Below are 12,167 nucleotides of genomic sequence, written 5' to 3' on the forward strand. Positions count from 1 at the left end.
CCCTTAAAAGGTTTGTCAATAGTTAAGTTGCATATTACATGTGCTCTCTAGACCAATATACATTCTATGTTCATATAACGTAAATTGAATAAAGCATAGACGCAAACGTTATATGTCTAAGCAACAATTCAAATGGGAAAATTAGGTGCACAATTTTATACATGTAAATATTAGTATTTCTTGCAAAGCAACAAAAATGGAAATGGATTCAATTTCAACCAGTTTCTTGACACCCAACACCCTTTTTTTTTAACCCGATGTAGAACCCCCCCCCCCCCCCCCCCCCCCCCCCCTTGGTATACAATTCAGGTGTATATAACCATTTGTTTTAATTTGACGATACACTATCATTTCAAACAAAAAGAAAAATACAGACTTGAAGGAAGTTTTGTTTCAGATTTATGTCCGAATGATAACGTGCATTACACTTGAAACTATGCAATATTATCCAATTGCTCAAAATGGAAAGATTCAATCATTAAACCACAATTCTACTTGTGAATAATATTATGTCAGTTCAATTTTCAAATCACACGGATGCACAAGATATTGAGTGAAAAATGTTCACCTTTGCATGTGCACTTCAATTTGCATTTCTGCACTCTTGTTACAGAAAAAAATGACAATTTAAGAAACAATGTATATTTCGTCATGTTCTTAGTATTTACATCTTAAAGATTTTCTCGCAAATCTGTTCAAACAGCTTTCGAAATTAATACTTATTTACTTTAAAACAAGGTAACGTAAATATGGGTAACGTAAATATCGGTAACGTAAATATCTTTCTGAGATTTATCGTAACTTTTAATGCCGTTGTTCAATTATTCCACTGTTAATTAAAGGCATATTCTAGTGCTTGAGTGTAAGGCAATTTGACCCATAGGGAACAGTGTAGTTCTCTTACTTAATTTGTGAATAAATACTAACACGTAAATATCGTTGAATTTTTTAACCAATGGACTTATAAGAAAAGGGGGGGGGGCTGTTTTTTATAAATACAGATAAACGGTGTCTTTTTACCATTCCATGCAATAGAAAAGGTGTTCATGATGTTAAAAAGTTACAACTTAATCCTATTGAGTAAGTTTAGTAATCCTTCAAGTCCTTTTGAATTTCCAAATAGAAAAGTAATAATTTTGCGGTGACATCAAAATTTGATAAATTTATCAAAAATTTTAAAAATTTGTGACAAGCATATGCGTGAAGGGTGTGATATTCAGAAAATATAACTAAAATGTAGACAATCTTACTAAGAAAAAGATATGTAAATGATTTAAAACTTGTTTTTGGTTTAAAATAAAAACTACACGATGATCGGCGACAGTAACGTAAATATCGATTTCTGCTATAAAATGTGATTTTCTCCTAAGACAATCTTTCAAACTACAACAAACAATTGTTGCATTTTAATCAACAACCAACAATGGTTCATATGAGTGGCAGAAAATAAAAATTATTTGAAATATTATATTACTTAAAACGCAGTACATTATTTAAAGCGAATTGAGACTATAAATTGAGAATGCGTGATTAAGAGATATTTTACTGATTACATGTATAGACAATGAGAGCCAACTAACAACTAAATTGTATAACAGACGTGATGACTTCCATCAACAACTTTCCTTATCTATGTAGCAATATCCCGCTATCACCTGCATTGGTGTTTACATCCCTAAACTTATTCGATATTCAAGAGCGATCAATTTTAGATAAGAGGCAGGCTACCAGTAGATAAGCCGTGCAAATTGTTAGGCCTTTTTGTTTATACTGAATTTGACTATGGAATGATAGCTGTCCTTCTACCTGATCAATACACAGGGCTAAAGGCGGATGTTGTCGGTCGAAAGGGGATGTTTACTCTTCCTAGGCACCTGATCCCACCTATGGAATATCCAGGTATCCCAGAGTACCCAAAACTCCGTGTAGTGCAATAGGGCAAATTATTACAAAATATACTAGTAATTTTGGCCGTATTTAATTAACATGATATGTTAAGAGTTAAACCTTTGACAGAGACTTCATAAATATTGCTTACATGTGAAAATGAGCCTGTTGACGCACCTGTCGGAGATATCAGTTGCTTACTGATTTTGCATAAAATTTGATAGACACAATAAATTAGTGTAATAGTAACTTTTTTTGGATTCTTTAACTCGACTGTTATTATGTATCGGAAATCGATTGTAGATTTTCAGCTTGCAAAAATAATCGCATTCCTTAAAGGTGCATGGGCACAGTTTCAGCTTATAATTTTCATTTTTTTTCCCCCATTTTCACAGATATTTAAGAAAGGTCTTTCTAATGATCATCATAATTTGAACTTCAGATACAAGAGAGATTTATAGCTCCAAACAATTTTTATGTAAACAGGGTCCGTTTCATGTTTTTGTTTACATAGGTTAATATAATACTAATATAATCATGTTCATTCACAGCAGATAATTTCAATGAAGAAGTTAATTCTAAACACGATTAAACAGTTTCTCGTGATTCACTGAATTTCATTATGTTATAAATATGATATTTTCAATATGTAAAAAAAAAAACAAGGCACAAGCCTAGTTTACATAATGAAGAACTTTAAGTACTGTATCTCGTATGTTAATCAACAAATGATGTTCAATTTTTTTGTTGATCATTAGATAATACTTCAGTTAGGAATTGTAAACATTAAAATTGGTTTTAAAAAATCAGTTGAAACTGTGTCCATGCCCCTTTAAAACAATACAAATCTGTTAAGAGGGCGTAATTGAAATTTCAGAGGTGGGATCAGGTGCCTAGTATGAGTAAGCATCCCCTGTTGACGTGTCACTCCCGGCGTGGGTCCTACATATTGGTCAGGTAGACGGAACGTTTGTAGTCAAATTCAGTAGCTATATGAACTCTACAGATCATGTGCAAAATACTACCTTTTGTCAAACAGTGACAGCCAATAGGGCCAGGTATTCGTAAATGTAACGCATGTTATCATAAACAGTTAGTAGTACATGTAGCTTTGAGGTAAATTATCACAACATATTTTTCTTGCATTTTTATTAGCACTTAAATTCAGAAATATAAAACATTGTCAAAAAATTTGTAAATATGAACATAATTTTGGGAAAACAATGTCTCAAAAACTCTAGATCCCAATAATTAAGTTAACATTCAAAAAATATCTCAACCACAGACAAAGTCATATAGATATAGAAACGAAAACATAAAAAAAATATCCAGTAGTGAATGAAACTGGTTTGTGAACAGGACCAGCGTACATTTCTATAAATGGTCATCGCAGGTGGTAATCTCGTCAGGGAAAGACGTCATTCGTGTTTCTCACAAATACACTGCAAAAGAAATAGAAGAAATCAAATAATTTCCTATAGGAGCCTGGAAACAGTTGCACATTTTACATTTTAACTTTCTTTTAATTTTTTAAAGAAGATAACCAGTTTAAAAAACTGAACCTTTTTGAATATTCGTAGAATTCAATAACAAGGACTGACTAATTTCAACATGTCAAAAACGTCTCAATTTGCTATCTCAATGCACATTTAAAAAAAAATCTTCTTTTATCAGATCTTCAATCATGTCAAAAATGTAGATTTTACATGTATTCTGAGGATACTGAGCATTGCCTTATATTATCAAATGTCTATTTATTAATTTATATATTGTTGATAGAAAATTATTCAAGAAAAAAAATCATATTTAAGTAATTATTTATATATCTGTACCTTGACCTGTTAAACAAGGAGAGGATGTGCATAGGCTTTGTCTGTTGCCCAATCCTTATTGGATTATTCAACAAAATATGTTTAAAGGTTAAACACCTTCAGTGTGTATTTGATACAGCTATCATGAATTGTTTATTTGAAACTGAGCTAACGCTTATTTATGAAAATGAGGTTAAGGTCAGATAGAAGGTCGAGGTTAAAAAATGTTCTGCGCAGTTAAATAGCTTACTTCAGTATGTATCAGCATGTGTAGCTTGATTACACTAACTCAGTTTTTTTCTGTAAAACTGAGCTAAATATTAATTTAAGAAAAGTGAGGTCAAAGTCAAATGATAGGTCGAGGTCAGTGAATGTTGATGCAGTTGCATAGCGCTTATCGATGTGCATCAACATATGAAATTTGATAAAAAATATCTTGGAACAGTTTCTTGGAAACTGATCTTCGCACTGAACTAAACAGAAACGCCAAAAGCGACGGAAGGACAGACAGAAGAACGGAAGACGGACAGGACAAACTCTATATGCCCCCGCCATATTCATAGCGGGACATTAAAATGGAATTTGTTCAGTATTAAAGCAATAAATACTAGTACATAAATCAATATACTTACCATACAGCACCAAATAAATATCCAGAAGGGGAAGAAAAGAGTTATGAGGAGATTCAACGCAATCTTATCAGCAAATCTGCAAATGAAAAAAAAAATTGTACATCTAAATTTTATTGTGACACGATAGCGGTGTTTTTCTTTGAAGTTTACTGTTCTATACAGAACGGGACTGTGGTGGGCGGAGCTACTTTCCGTTCTGCATTAGCCTTGTTTACAGTATTGCATTTGCCAACTATTCTGTATTTAAAATACAGCACGGTCTAAAAACAAATCTGATTCAATTTAGCAAAGCTAGCACGTACACATAATAAATACTGATGTTTTCCTATTATTAATTTTTAAGAAATACCCGGTATTTTCCTGAGAATGTAGAATGTCAAAATTTCTAAATCACTTTTTAAAAACTTATTCCACACAGAATCTACACGTAATTTCGATCGAAAGTAAAAAGAAAAATCACAATAACGGAAAACATCCTCTGTACCTAATTTTGAACAATCCACACGAAACGGAAAATTCGCTATCACGGAAAAAATCCTTCTCGCTGACGACAGCCACACGTCTCTTTCACTTCGTTTTAATGTCGCAATTCAATTTGAAAATAAAAATCCGTGACATCAAAGTCCATCGAAGAATTTTCTGTAAATCCTGTTTTTGTAAATCTAGTTAAACCGGGATTTTAAGACCCCTGAAATAAATTATGATAAATCTCCATCTACAATTATAACAATAGATCCCAACAATTACGGTTAAATCCTCCAATTTATCCATTAAGACTGACTATCACTCGATTACGTCTACCCCGTTAAATTGTCAAAACAAATCTGACCGAATTTTACGTTTTCCGTGGAAATATATATACTGCGGATGCGTACTCCCCGTCGGGGCCTCATCTACAGAACTCTGGCGGAAGTTTGCAAAGTTATAAAGTGGGCGGAGCTATTTTTGATTGATCGTGTCACAAATCATTTAGAGAACTCGACAGGTTCTGTATCGTAGATACAAATTTGGGGGCGGAGACTCGTGCTTTCGCACTCGTCTGCCCCCAAATTTGTAACTACGATACAGAACCTGTCGAGTTCTCTTAATAATACTTGATGGTACAATGTACTAAGTATGTAAAAGAGCTAATCATTGTTAACTTACTTAATATCATATACATATATGTATGTAGAATAAACTAGCAAACAAATTCGGTAAAAAAAAAATGCTTAAAAAAAACAAAATTTCAAATTTTTAGATCGCGGATGGTTCTTCTTAAATGAAAGTGTACGATATCGGATAGATAAGGTTTTTAATTCCCAGTTTTTATCTATCTAATTTCTTTACATGGACTGAAATTCATTTTATTAGTTTACACTATGTGTAAACCATTTTCAGGTACGCTCTATACGATGGTGTGTTTAGATTTTTAATTAGATGGAAAATTAAAAAGAATTTTTATTTTTATATTTTTAGCCCTATCATGGCGACGTCATTGACAGGCCGTTATTTTGGAAATAATGCGAGAAAAATAATCATTCATTACATACTCGTGTGGGAATAGTGAAATTCCACCTCGGGGCCAAGATTCACGGTCTAGGACTCGGCAAAGCCTCGTCCTAGATCGTGAATCTTGTCCCCTCGGTGGAATTTCACTATCCCACACTCGTAGTAATGAATGATTCTATTAATCCACTGGGTGTGAGTGTGATAGCTCTTTTATCAAACCCGCGACAGGGAATTATTCCCCGAGGGCTTGCCCGAGGGGAATAGTCCCTGTCAAGGGTTTGATAAAAGAGCTATCACACTCACAACTAGTGGATAAGCGTTTTATTATACTGATGTATAATATAATTTCTGAGGTTTTAATTTTTTGGAGTAAGATAATACTGCAAGAATATCCAAGAATATCTGAAATCCTTATGACGTCACAATGCTACTGAAGTCATTATGACTTCATTAGTCAATAGAAATAACCGCTGGAAATCAAAATTGGTGGCAAAAATTGCATGAAAATTATCCGAGGGTGGATAGCAAAAACTATACCCCGGGATATAGCTTTGCTATGCGGGAACTATAAAAGATAGTTATTTTACCTTCTGAACTTTATATAGGAAACATTTTAACAGAAGTATAATAAAAATACATATACATGTTTCGGATATAGCATAGGCATCGAATCCAGGCGAAAGGCAAATGGGAGAGGGTTTAGCTCCCCCCCCCCCCACACTTTTTTGCAAAGATATACATCATATAAACATTGAAGATATGGCTTACCATTAGGGGAGGGAGGGGGGTTATTACTTTACTCCCGTTTAATTTGTAACCATTGCCTATGTATTTGAAAGATAAAAAGTTGGGCTGAGAGACCTTCTACCCGTCTTCTCTTCTCGACAGGGGTAAATCAATTCAAAAATTCAAATACATGTAGTTTTTCGAAAGGTAAATAACAAATCAATGCATTCCACTACTAAAATTAAGTCCAGAATTTTTGCTTTATACATATTTTTTTTTTTCAAAGTGCTTTAAGTGTCTCAATGGTGAAATATGTAAATGTAAACTCTTAACGCACTTAACAGAAAATTCCAAGTGCGTTTAGTTGGTCCAAAATTTAATGCACTTTGAAATTTTTGTTACACATGGTTCCTCTTCATCATTGCCTACATTTTGTATAAATATTTATACCCCGGCTTGAAAAGTGGGAGGGTATACTGTAATCGGTATGTCCGTCCGTCCGAGGCGGGGGGGGGGGGGATATCATTTAGTTAACTCTTTGCTCACAGTACCTCTAGTTTAGATATTGTATTGATTTTACCAAGCTATGTTTCTCATTCAAATCTGGCCGTTATGAATTCGAACAATTCTATCAGGTTGAATTAAAAGCTGAACTTTTTTGTAGAGAAAGGGTCAGTTGAATCACAACTATCTAAACCACCTGAAGAACGACGAATGGGAACATAATTTATTTCCTAAGCACATTTTCACAGTGTATTCATTATTCAAGTGAAAAATTCTCGTGTTAAACAATACACAAACATGTTCAAGTACACCACTTGTTAATTGACAAAAAATGAATTAAAATCCGTTTTCCACTTCTTCTCCCCCCCCCCCCTCCCCCTCTCTCGATGCCTGTTCTTTCATTTAAAAGAAAATTATTTAGCGAAGAAAAAACTCTGTGGACAAACCTTTCTTTTTTCACTTGTTGAATGACCACAGGGGGTGTTGGATTGGCCATGACAACAGTGGTCGTATTCGTGTGATGTGTATTCATGGTTGTTTTCCTTTATTTTTATTCCTGAAATTAGAGAGAAGTATGGAGAATTTGCTTTTCATTATATTTTTTAAAAGTTTCTTTATATTTTATTTTTTAAAGTTTGCTCTAGTTTCGTAATAAGTTTTCTCTGGTATAGATTTACTTATCCTAGGACAAAATTAAACTTTGATATGACTTTCTTTTTAAAACACTTTTTTCAGTTTTACATGTAATTGTCAAAGGATTTTTCCGTTACTTCCCAATCATGACAAAAAGCATGCATACGGTGGGTGTTACCGGTCAGTGGGGGATGCTCACTCCTCCATGGCACTTGATCCCACTTCTTTTTGTTCAAACAAAACTTTGTACTAGACATCGAAAGCCCCCCCCCCCCCCCCCCACTTCTTAGTAAAGTCGTATAAGGGTCATGTTGTATGTTGGAGTACAAAAATCAGGTCCAGCACAATCTCTTGATTTAGCTATATAGCTTTAAATAACTATATAGCTTTATACTAAATCACCCCAGACCTTAATTATATTATAGTGTTTTTATATCTTTTAACTGTGAATATTTAGTGTTTTTCTAAACTTTTTATCTTCACTAATAACTTAATACTGTTCCCTCTTCACCGCATTGAAATTTACTTTTCTCTACTTTTTTATATCTTTTAATCAGCTGCGCACCCTACTCAGAGTACTCAAAATTTGATGGCGAGTAGTATCGAGAGATAGATAAAGCTATTCAAAATAGCTTTATTCTGCTATTTATATACAGTTTTTCACTAAAATGTTTTTTTGCTAGAAACAAACAAAAAGTCGCATGTATTTGACATGTTTTAACTCTTTACATGTATATATGTACTATGGGCTATCAAAACAACAACCAAAATCAAAGATAGTTCTAACAATTGCAGCTTTTGAATACTTTAACAGGTCCAGTCCAAAGACTATTTCTACCTACGTAGGTATTAATAGCTACGTAGGTATTTAAAGCTACCCAAAGTAGCTATTTTTACCTATTTTCTGCTTTACTTGCATTTTGTAGCCAAATGCAGGAACGGCGCAACATGGTGAGCACACAATTTCTTGATACAGTCACACTGATGATGAATATGACAAAAATTTGGCCAAAAAATGAAAACTTCGTATATTATCAATTTTGCATAGAAACTAATGTAAAATTGCCGATTCAGGAAGTAATCATTTTTTGGCAAAATTTTTGTCGTATTCATCATAAGTGTGACCATATCAAAAAATATGGTATTTACCATGTTGCGCCGTTTGGTTTTTTGGTCGCAAAATGCAGAAATTATATAAAGTAGGTAAAAATAGCTACTTTTGGTAGCTTTAAATACCTAGGTAGCTATTAATAGCTACGTAGGTAGAAATAGTCTTTGGACTGGACCTGTTTAAGCAAAAAGAGAATTTATATCATTAGAGTAACTGTCCACTACCCAGAGTGGCAGTGAGTGTGTTGAGGCATGGATAAGTATGATTTTAATTTTGTAACATTGCATTGTTTTTTATCAATCATCGTGGAAGCGATCAAGTGGGAACGGGCGGGAATATAAAAGAAAAAAAAACTAAATATTCTTAAAATAAAGAATTTTATTTGCGATTTTACAGAGAGGAAATCGTATGAAACGATTTTGTTTTGTTTAAAGAATGATCATGAGCAAAAACGGCGTGATCCACGAAAGAACTAGAAGATCAAAAGAATTTTTAACACAATCATCAGATACTACACATTTTAATGTTTGTCAACAAACTTAGTAGAAGATAGCATACTAAGTACTCACCGTTTGCTCTGACTAATTTGGTGGTCCGTTTGTGTTCTTTTCTTCCCAGTCCAGCAAATCGCTTGATTGACTCTGAAAAGAATCCCGTGAATCCTAATGCTGTTTAGATTTTACGATTAACAACTGAAAATCATACGCATACATAAGTTTTCTTACATTTTCACCCGTAAAAGCTGCTGAACATCTCACCTTTTTCAGTTCACAAAACTTCTAGCGTTGGCTTTGCTCTGTATTCTAATTTAATGACACAAGAATCACGTGACTTCTGAGTTTTGTTCACCAGAGAGAAGAAAGTGGCGGATCCTATCAATGATTTACATACGCAGAATTGTTTATCTTATTGTGGATATTTCCATAAATGAGCTGTTTGTATGTATTAAACATTGGTTCTGTTTTCTAATGTAATCAAATGGTGTACATGTAACCTAACGCGGGATCCTTATCTTAAATAAAAACCTAGGATAATTTCGAATTTCCAAAATTTAGAAAAACTACTCTGCATTATTAGTGGTTTTGTCTTCTCTTTCTGACGATATGCTAGCTTTATCAATTTATTAATTTTTCAGTTGAGTCTTGTTGGATACACTGATTTCAATTTCATTGACTTTGAAGTTAATCACTGGTTTCTGCATGCCCGGGGATTTTAGTCGCTTTAACAGTTAAGGTCATATACGCAACGTCTTTGAAATTTTAATTGATGCCAAGACTTTTCATCAAAACAGCCACGTAGCATCGTTTTTAGCCGGGCTTATTGCTCAAAGAGCAATTGCCGGCTTATGTGATCCTGTTCAAGGCAGGATGTTGACCCCATAGTCGCCATTTTAAAGTTACGTGCAAAAATATAGTTCTTACTCTCAACCGCTTTTGAGATAATACAAACGCTAAATAAAGCAACAAAAATAAAACGAAGTTTTATCTATATAAAATAAACATTAGTAGTAATGACTTTGAAAACTTCATAAGTCAAAGAACATAGTTCATTAGCGTACGGATTTTTGATAATCAGTGTTACCGTAGTTCTCTACACATACGAGGTAAAGCAGGAGAGGGAACCAGACTGGCCTGTTTGTTTACATTCAGCCGCGGTACCAGATTAAATTCTGATTTTGACAAAATCGGACCGTGGTATTAGGATTGAAAAATTCACTGTCAGTGTCTTATCATTTATATTGATAGTTTTAAAATAATTTTTAATCAGAATATAAATGTGATTCATGTAAGAAATCCATTCTACTCTGTAAATGAGCCCGGCTCTCTGTACTTCTGAGTAATTTGATTGAAAGTGGGGGCCAGCCAGAGAAAAAAAAATTACTTACCTGAAAAAGTTGACAAGCAAAAAAAAAAAAGGAAATTGCCGAAACTCGAAAATCCTATTTCGTGGGGGGGGGGGGGGGGGGGGAAGAATATTTCTTTCGTATTTTCTCTAATTTAATTAACGTACGTTCGGTCGGTTTTCAAAATTTCTCAGACCTGATTCTGTTAATGAATTATAAAGTGAAATTCGTCAGCGGTTTCATTTGAAATATAGGTAATCTTCGTGTAATTCAATAATATTGCACCAAAAAAAAGTATAGAAAATTATTTTGAATTAGTTAATATGAGCATCGTTGATTTGTGTCGCTTTTCAAAATGGTGGTTTCAAACTCTCTCAAAACTGACTCATTTATCGCCTACATAAAACAATAATTATCATAATTTAGTGAAAAACATTTGAGATAGATAATCTGTGTGTAGTTCAATGATTCTAGACCAAAATAAGTATAGAAAATCATTATTTTGCATTAGTTATGAGCATCAGTGATTTCGGCCGCTCTGCAAAATGGCGGTTTCATATTTTCTCAGAATTGACTTATTCACCGGGTGTATATCATATCCAAAATGTGTTTCAACTACGAAAAAAATTAAATATTGATCTTTGGAACAATAATGGTTTTTCAAATTTGTTTCCCTCGGGCTCGGCTATGTTAATGAAGCCTCCAACATTCAAAATCCTAACTTTTAATTTCTTTACATGCATTCAGATTGCAGGTTTGCACGGAACTCAAGTACAATTTATTTTATACATCTCATAGGCGTCGGAACCGGGGGGGGGGGGGGGTAGGGGAGCCCCCCCATTTTTTGGCAAAAATAGACATAATATAGGCATTGAAAATTGGGGGTTACCTTTTTTGCTGGTTTAGTTGCTTCCGACGACTATGCATCTAAAGTATAGAGCTACTATACTATAAGTATATATTACATAACTAAAGTACTAGCATGAATACCATTTCTTGTAAATACAGCAGTTCATGCAATTCTTACATAAATTTTTTTTACAAGTATTAGCAAATTAGAGCTGACCATTTCTTGTGAGCACCACGACCTCTTGGGAATCCATGGAAGCGATCTCTTTGTTGCGATCACTCTGCAGGACTGGGCAATTGTGTAAGCAATATAGTAGTATTATGTAGTGGAAACAGCTGACGTTAGGACTCTTTCATTGATATTTCGAACATTGGAAGTCCCCAAGAGTATGACAGATGGTGGAATTTACTCTTTATCAGACAAACTGGTTCCTCCTGTTTTACCGTGAATTGTATCTTGCAGTAGATTCCGACAAAGTACCACTTTTTATGTGGATGAGTTCATATTGGACCTCTAAAAGTTTGCATTTTAGTTCTACTATTAAATTTTGTCTGAATTTGCTTGAACAACTCAAGTTGTGGGAGATGGTACGAATTAACTCGTCATACGTGCATCTGATAACATGTTTTTTAAAAAGATTTTAAATGGATCTGATACTGTTCAAACTTCAGGATAAAGT

The 12,167-nt window shown here is 33.8% G+C and overlaps 1 long non-coding RNA gene across 1 annotated transcript; it reads right to left on the bottom strand.

Moving 5' to 3' along the window:
- Nucleotides 1–3,019: 3,019 nt before the first annotated feature.
- On the bottom strand, nucleotides 3,020–7,604 carry LOC134240322 (uncharacterized). Its single transcript, XR_009986405.1, has 3 exons — nucleotides 7,498–7,604; nucleotides 4,331–4,406; nucleotides 3,020–3,329 (listed from the first exon to the last, which is right to left on the bottom strand). It is a non-coding gene; the product is annotated as an uncharacterized LOC134240322 (long non-coding RNA).
- Between the last annotated feature and the right edge of the window lie 4,563 nt (nucleotides 7,605–12,167).

This window comes from Saccostrea cucullata, unplaced genomic scaffold (genome assembly GCF_032062105.1).
Source record: "Saccostrea cucullata isolate Sc308-1 unplaced genomic scaffold, CSIRO_AGI_Scuc_v1 ctg43, whole genome shotgun sequence".
Classification (NCBI taxonomy): Eukaryota; Metazoa; Mollusca; class Bivalvia; order Ostreida; family Ostreidae; genus Saccostrea; species Saccostrea cuccullata.